Genomic DNA, 9048 nt, shown 5'->3' on the forward strand with positions numbered 1-9048 from the left:
CACCACAGGACTAACCAAAGATGTGACAACAATGGTCTCATCTGCATCATTATACAAGCAAGTGGGCCATTAGTGTGGAAAAAGAAAACATCTCTGAAAATACATTATAAAAATGTCATTATACAAAATTATATTCTACTGTGTAACTGTCTCTCTCTCTATCTATCTATCTATACACACACATACATATTCATATACATGTACACACACACTCATACATGTTACATTGTGTATTATGACTAAAACTGCCATTATTCGTCTTTTGAATGTTAGTGCTGCCCCCAAGTGGCCGTTAGAACACAGTGCAGTTTGTTGAGTAATCATGAACAAATAAAGTAATAAACAAGAAAATAAAAGTGGCAAAAGGTGCTAGAGTATACACTTCAATTTACGTATGAAAGTACAAGACAACTTTACAAAAATAAAACGTCTGCCTCGAACCACACACTGATTTTAGTTACTGATGGTAAATTTGACCATGTTAATCGTGGTGCGGTTGTCTAATGCTTGAAGCTGTCTGATGCTAAAAAGTCGCTTTATGACTATATGACAAAAGGTTCTGATTATCGAGAAATGGAGCCATCTTGTGTTTTTGAAATGGAGAAAGTAAACGTTTAAGATGTACAGATTTTAAATCAGACTGTATGTAATTGAACTTCGTTACTTTCCACATCCGCTCAGAAGTTGCCTATTTATTAAAATGTATAAATCTGTTAATAAGACTGTTCTTCAATATTAATCGAGGATCAATCTTTTAAGCGCTCAAAAAAGGCATTGATGTGGTCTTCGGTTGTTGTAGCTGCCTCAAGGTTAGACATCTTGTGTTCTTGTGTCCTGAGATGCGTTTCTGCTCACCGCAGTTAGCCTTCCTGTCAGCTTGAACCGGTCTGACCTCTCTCATCAGCAAGGCCACAGAACTGACACTCGCTGAACGATTATTGGTCTATTCTCTGTTTTGAGTCTGTTGTCTGTAATCTCAGGACATCAAGGAAAGAGCAGTTTCTGAAATATTCTAATCATCTCGTCGAGCAAGAACATGGTCAAAGCCACTGAAATAACATTTTCCCCATTCTGATGTTTGACAAGAAACTATTAGAAGTATTAGAACGAGAGCATTAATACAAAGCTGTGATTTGCCTTGCAAGAGCTGCTATTACTCAACATTAAAATGAAACAAAACAAAATAAAATAAAATGACCCAACTCCTTCTGGTCAATTTGATGTATTAAACAGCACTGAGGTATAAAGTGGTTACCCTGGGTTTCCTTGTGACCTTGCAGATATTACACGTCTTGCTCTTGGAGTGATCTTTGCTGGTCTCCACTCCTGGGGAGGGTAACAATGGTCTTGATTTTCCTCCATTTGTACACAATCTGTCTGACTGTGGATTGATGGAGTCCAAACTCTTTAGAGATGGGTTTGTAACCTTTTCCAGCCTGATGAGCATCAACAACTCTTTTTCTGAGGTCCTCAGAAATATCCTTTGTTCGTGCCATGATACACTTCCACAAACATGTGTTGTGAAGATCAGACTCTGATAGATCCCTGTTCTTTAAATTAAACAGGACGCTCACTCACACCTGATTATCATCACCTGACTCTAATTTCACCTTCAAATTAAACTGCTAATCCTAGAGGTTCACATACTTTTGCCACTCACAGATATGTAATATTGAATCATTTTCTTCAATAAATAAATGACTAAGTATAATATTTTTGCCTCATTTGTTTAATTGGGTTCTCTTTATCTACTTTTAGGACTTCTGATGAAAAAAATCTCCTCATGTTTTAAGTAACATTTATGCAGAAATAGAGAACATTCTAAACTTTCAAGCACCGCAAGATCATACTTGAAGGCAAAGGGAAACTCTCCATGGCTCCAGGTGAAGTTTCAGAATAGTCACAGTATGTCTGACATTTAAGGATGCTAAATATTTTTATTGTTTCACAAAGGTTAATTAGACAAAAAAAAAAAAAAAACCCCAGACATTTGGTGTTTGCATAAGTATTCACTCTGTGGGTCATAATACTTCAGTCATTGTACTTTGCTTCTGTACTTAAGTACTGTTTGGTAGCTGTGTACTTTACTCGAGTGTTATTGAAATTGAACACTTGTACTCTTACCCTACTTCCACCAGTAAAAACTGAAGCGCTGATGTGAGCACAGGCTCGAGTTATTATCAACTGATTACGCTTAATTTATTGAGGAAATGAAGATCAAGTATGATAAGCAGTGCTGCTCTAAAACGAGTAGGGAGCGATCACAGAATGAAAATGATTCTGTTGCATACAGGGCTTCATAAATGCAAATTTATGACTGTTAAAATAAAAACAAAAGAGGAGTGATTTGTGAATGTACTTTGACTTGTATTTACACAAAAAAAAACATATAAAGGCAAGGTGTTTGATGTTTTACCTAATCAACGGCATAGTTTTTTGAAGGTAAACGTTTATTTTGAAACTGATGCGTGCAGTACGTTCCAAAAAAGTTGGGACAGGGGCAATTTATGACTAATGGCCATGTTGAAAGTTGAAATAAGAAGGTGAGGTAATCGTCTAATCATAGTTTACAAGGAGCCTCCAATAAAAGGCCTAGTCCTTCAAGAGCAATGACGGGTCGAGGCTTGCCAATCTGCCAACGAATGCATGAGCGAATAATCTAACAGTTTGAGAACAACATTCCCCTTTCTACAGTGCATTTCACCTTCTATAGTACACAATGTAGTTAAAAGATTCAAGGAAATCTCGGTGCGTAAAGGGCGAGTCCGTAAACCACTTCTGAAAGCGCGTGATCTCCGATCCCTCAGACGTCACTGTCTTAAAAACCGTCATGAGTCTGTAATGGATATCCTGACATGGGCTCGGGAATACTTTGGTAAAACTTTATCAGTCGACACCATTCGCCGCTGCATCCACAGATGCAAGTGAAGGCTTTACTATGCAAAACAGAAGCTGTACATCAACACTGTCCAGAAGTGCTGCAGACTTCTCTGGACTCTGTCTTATCTGAGATGGACAGTAGCACAGTGGAATCGTGTTTTGTGGTGTTTTGTGAGTCGACATTTCAAATAGTTTTTGGATAAAACAGTCGTCGTGTTCTCCGGGCCAAAGAGGAAAAGGACCATCCAAGCTGTTATCAGCGTCAGGTCCAAAAGCCAGCGTCTGTCATGGTATCGGGGTGTGTCAGTGCACATGGCATGGGTAACTTGCACATCTGTGAGGGCAGCATTAATGCAGAAAGATATGTACACATTTTGGAGCAGCGTATGCTGCCATCCAGAGCAGGACAACACCAAACCACATTCTGCCCGGATTACAAGCGCATGGTTGCGTAAGCAGAGAGTGCGGGTGCTAGCATGGCCTGCCTGTATTCATGACCTGTCTCCCATTGCGAATGTGTGGCGCAATATGAAGCGCAAAATAATTCAACGAAGCCCTCGTACAGTTGCACAGCTGAAGAAATACATAATGGATAAATGGGGGAAAATTCCGCTTGCTAAACTTAACCAACTGGTGTCTTCACTCAGCGTCCAAACACTTAATAAGTGTTATTAAAAGAATAGGTGATGTTACACAGTGGTAAACAATCGACTGTCCCAACTTTTTTGGCGTGTGTTGCAGTCCTCAGATTTGAAATGAGTGTATATTTTCAAAAATAAATTTAATTCACAAAGTAAAACATCAAATAATGTGTTTTCAACATAATACAGGGTGAATTTTCAAATGACTCTTTTTAAATGATTTATTCATTAATTTATTTTGCATTTTCCTGTCCCGACTTTTTCAGAATTGGAGTACATGATTCGCTGATTATAAACTCCAGTAAAAACAACAACGAGGGGATAGTTTGTGACTTTTTATTGTGACAAACATGAGCATCACTCATTCGATACACAGTCCTGGACACACAAAAGCACGAGTGAAGTACCTGCTTATGGCGCAGGTGTCCCCAAATACACTGTAGCTTCAAGCAAGATATATAACAGTAGAGAAATAATCACTGGAGACTTTCTCGAAATAAACAGCAAAGGGAATATCACATAAAAGCTTTCTCGAATATGAATCTTAAGCTACAGTGCTTTCAGGAAACCAAGCCCAGGACATGTAAAGTCCAAACAACATACCTTCACATTCATAATCAACTCATCTCACTCAGTAACAGCTCCAGACTCCAAGTCCTCACCCCACACAGCAGTGCATGTAGTAAGGAGGTCTACAGAGCAGCGTGAAATCATGATTGTCAAAACACACAGAAGCTTTATGGCTCACCAAAGGACTGTGATTTGCATGATTTTAACACTAATGAATGTACGGTTAAAAACCTTTGTTTTTGTCAGTGTGCCTGTCACTTGAGTACATCGGAAATTACAATCGCATTTCATTTCAGTAATTGCACTCTTAAAGAAATACTTATCCAGGGTATCTGTAGTTAGTGTGTGTGTGTGTGTGTGAGAGAGAGAGAGATTACCCCAGATAAGAATGCACACACGTTTTCCTGAAAAAAGACCAGAAAATCTCACTTATTCTAGAAGTCCAAGGACAGTTGACGGTGCGTCAATAAACATTTACGCGAAACATAACATATATCTGTAGAACATGTATCACTTAGGAAGCTCTAAATCTGTATAATCTGCCCTTTAAGAGACGCCACTAAGTTTTTCAGAGAGAAGAAGTTGTGGTTATGCGTTCCCAGTGTCGTTTTATTTACCTAATCAAGCAGGGACACTACAAAATGTTCAGAATACATGAATCGAATTTTTTCATTATTTATTTATTTATTTTTTACTTTATTGCTCCAGGGAAGCTGGATAAAACTCCAGAGGATCAGCTTGGTTAAGACTTTCTCCCGTGTCTCTCTCGTACTTGGATTTAGATGGGTTAACGTTAGAATCATTCACACTGTTAGATTTAGAATGGTTAGAATCATTCGAGTTCAAATCTTTAGGTAAGAATTTTTACACACGGATTCGACTGATGTAGAATTCTTAGTGAGAATCATTACAACGGTCAGATTTAGAATCATTCGCGTTCTAAACGTTATATTTAGAATCCTTTTATTTTAAAATCTTTAAAGGTAGAATCTTTAGTTGGAATCTTCAGGATTATTAGATTAAGAGTCGTTATATATAGAATCATTAGGAGTTCAAACACAGAAGGTCCTGGAACCCTACTGTTAGGATTTTTATTATCCTTCTTATTATCTGCTATAACGATATAGAGAGCAAAGACCATATGTCATAAAACACCAAATTTAGAGGAAAGGTGTGGAATGCCCCCCCACTACTCTGACACACAAAGGGACCCACATAGGCCTGATGTTGGTGCAATAGCAGAAGGTTTTATGTTTTGGTAAACGTTCACACTTTATGAACCCTAAGTCCTACAAAGAAGCTCTTTTTTTTCCCCACTGATTCCTTGGGATCTCAAAATATATTTGGGGGGGTGTGGTGTTTGGATTTTTGGCCTTTATTCACAAAATTGGTGTCAAACTACTCACGATAGTGGAAACCTCAACCACTATCAAAAACATGCTGACACTTGTAAACAACATGGCTGTCACACGCCAATCAACATTTATGAAGCAGAGCTTAAACATTTACTCAATGTGTAATGACAAAATTCTGAGGTCATATGCAAGGTTTCGGGAGTGGCCGTACATAGGGGGTGGGGCTAAATTCAAATAACTGTTTCTCAGGAACCATACATCGTATTGAGCTGAAATCTGGTACAAGTGCATTTCTGTAAGTGTACCTTTGATGATGACCTGATTACTTTAAAACATTTAACAGGGTTACCCTTGACCTATTGTCATGAAACTTGAAGGCTAGGTTCCTGTAGGGACGCACTAGTCAAGTCATGAAAATTACCCACTGGGGGCAGTATTCGTGTTTGTTTACAGTGCTTGGCCCCGATGATGAGAGTTATAATCGTTAGAAGCACGTTAGAGTTAGAATACATATTCAAGATCATTGGTTATAATCATTAGAATTAGAACATCTAGAATTATCTGTAGATTTAGAATTATTATAGTCATTTTGAATCATTATAGTGATATAATAATTTTTAGTTTGAATTTTATAGAATCGGTGGATTTAAGAATTGTTGGAATGTAACGGACGTGGTTGTGAATTTGGGATAACTCGGTCACAATGAGTATTTGGAGAAACGTGTGTAAATGAGAGTCTTTGGCAATCACACACACACACACACACACACACACACACACACACACACACACACACACGTGCAGGATCGGATCAGGTTAAAACTACAGGAGTATTTCATTTCATTTTATATTATATTTCATTTTCATCTGAGTGAAAGTTTGCATCAGTCAGTATTTTCACTATTCCTTTGTAATGTCATAGCTCTGTATAAATCATTACCTTCCGGTAATTAACGTATCCTTGGAGCACATCTTTATATGAGGAAAATTATACACCGCAACTATTATAAAAATAAAACATTAAAATGATACGTTTTTGTGAAAACTGTGCAATAAAATGAACAGACCAGTTACACAATTTTTTTTTTTTATCCATTTGCACTGAGTGACAGCTGGTACAATCGCGATAATCAGCTCGCTCGTTAAGAAGGAATAAACTCAAATTCACAGCAAGAGTCTCTGTGTGTGATGTCTGATCAAACATTAACAAAAGTTCAGACTCCTACGGCTTTACCGGCCTCATTTGCGAACACTCTCCACACAGCGGGGTCCAAACGTCTGAGACCAATAGCACAAATGTTTCTATTATTTATTTATTTATTTATTTATTTAATTGAATGCAACTTTTTCATTACAAATAATATCATCAGCAACAACTTGAGTGAATTTCATAGTGTTTTTGCTTTAACAACAGTATGCACTCAAGCTGGCCTGGACTCCACAAGTTTGTGTAAAACTTGTGACGATCCATGTTAGAACAAATCCATCGGAGTGACGTCTGAACGCGCGTTTCAAACGAAGGGATAAGACGCAAGGAAAATTTTGACCTTTTGTACAAAGAAATGCTCAAGGTCAATATCACCAATGTGCTCACATTTGAATAGTATCATAGACAGAATCCTAAGAAGATATTTTCTAGATTTTTCTAAAACAAGTTCGAAAGCCTTATTTTTTTTTTTTTTTATATCCAGTTTTAAATGGGAAAATTAAATAAATAAATAAATAAATAAATAAATAAATCGCAGCCAATGGTCTCAGACATTGGACCCAAGTGTATATATGGCGTAGCAGCAGTGTACATAAGTAATTATTTAGATGTAGCAAGAGCTCATCGAAATGAGGTTTCTAGAGCAACAGGGTATTATGGATAAAAAATAAAATAAAATCATCAGCTGTGTAAGTGCTCCTAAAGCTGCAGGAGAAACCAGTTGAAACCAGTTACATCCTGTTTCTCTAGAAAATTCGCATACATCATGAATCATTTACTACATCCACATCAATTCACACGTATATTTCAACCTTATCTAAATTTCCCATGTTTAAATATTCCCTGCTATCTATAAAAATCTATAAAAACAGGAATCTGTTCATTCTAAACAATTCGACTGCAAACTGTGCCACTGCGTTCAATTCAAAAGTGTCAGTGTTCAGTGGAAGAAAAGTTTTAATCCTCGCACCGTAGGCCATCGATCGAACACCTCTAGCCTTCTCATTTGGATTAAATCCATGACTCGAGCATCTGACTGTCTGTGGTAATGTAAAACCCACTAATCATCACATTAAACAGATCATTTATAATCGATTACGACGGCCAATGTGTAACAGTGCCTCGGTGTCCATTCTGTACAATTCAAACATGTAGACGCAAGCTCGTTTAGCTAAACCCAGAAAGAAGACGGTCGCTGTCAAGCCCAAACTGCATTTGATGCGACGAGGACTGGGAGCTCTGTCAGTAAAAGACATTTCTACTCCTCCGCCTGGGTGGATGTCCTCACCCTCACCCTGTGCTGCTTCTTTCCCACAAAGTCGAATCGGCCTTTGCGTTCGTTCGTGAGAAAGTAGTAAGTTTGTGTTAGAAACATGCACTCTTTCTCAGCTGTATTTGTGTTACTAAGCCCTGTGAGATAACTCATATGTACATACACACACAGTGCAAATTCACAGCAACCTTGGGTCGTTTTTTTTTTTTTGTTGCTGTCGTTTTGTTACTTTTTTTTTGACTCTGAACATCAGTTCGGGTCGGATTTTTGGCACTTTTGTCACGGCTGAGAGCGCAATTTTTACACAGTGTGGAATTTCTCCAAGAAGGCAGCGATGCGTATATTTGTGCTTTTTGATCCTGAAAGACTTGGGCTGCAGTGGGAGCTTCGATAAAAGCAAAAAAATATATATATTTAAATAAATAAATACATTTTGTGCTGCCATGACTAATTAGCTCTGCATATTTTATTTAGCATCAAGACTTGTTGTAAATGTAGAATATAGAATCCCAATCACAGTACTGGGCTACAACAACATGAAAGTCAGGATTTTCGACTTCCTGCTTGGGGGCGAACAGTTCTGCTGAACAAACGAGCGTGTAACGAGAAAGCCGCTTTCTGGATTTCACACCCACCCTCTCACGCTGCTTCTATTTCTCACACACGCACAGATTGGCTGGTAGTCGACTCGACGCTATGACATGCAATTATAACATTATCTCTAGTGACAGTCCAGGCAGCTGGTTAATGAGGTGCTGGTGTGTGATGACTGAGAACTTAAGGCTGGTCCAGAGAACTGGCGAGCTCATTTCCTCCTTCACGTACTTGAAAAGAGAAGGGTGAACATGAGGAATGCCTCGAGGAAGCACAAGGACGGTGCAACAAGTAAACAGTAAACACACTGGGGCATGGTGATCTAGTAAAATAGTCAATAATCTGCCATGGTGTGATGCAGCCCGACAGAAAAGTATGTACTACTTAAGTCTTCATGTACTCAAGTACCTCTTGTACCAGAGCAATATGCCGATTTGGATTCGTTAAAGAACACCACGGCATACTTTTTAATCTGGTTATCGTCACATTTAATATCGTGGAATGTCTTCGAAACAAGTTCCTGTTACT

Source organism: Ictalurus furcatus, chromosome 11, assembly GCF_023375685.1.
Source record: "Ictalurus furcatus strain D&B chromosome 11, Billie_1.0, whole genome shotgun sequence".
In the NCBI taxonomy this organism is placed as follows: Eukaryota; Metazoa; Chordata; class Actinopteri; order Siluriformes; family Ictaluridae; genus Ictalurus; species Ictalurus furcatus.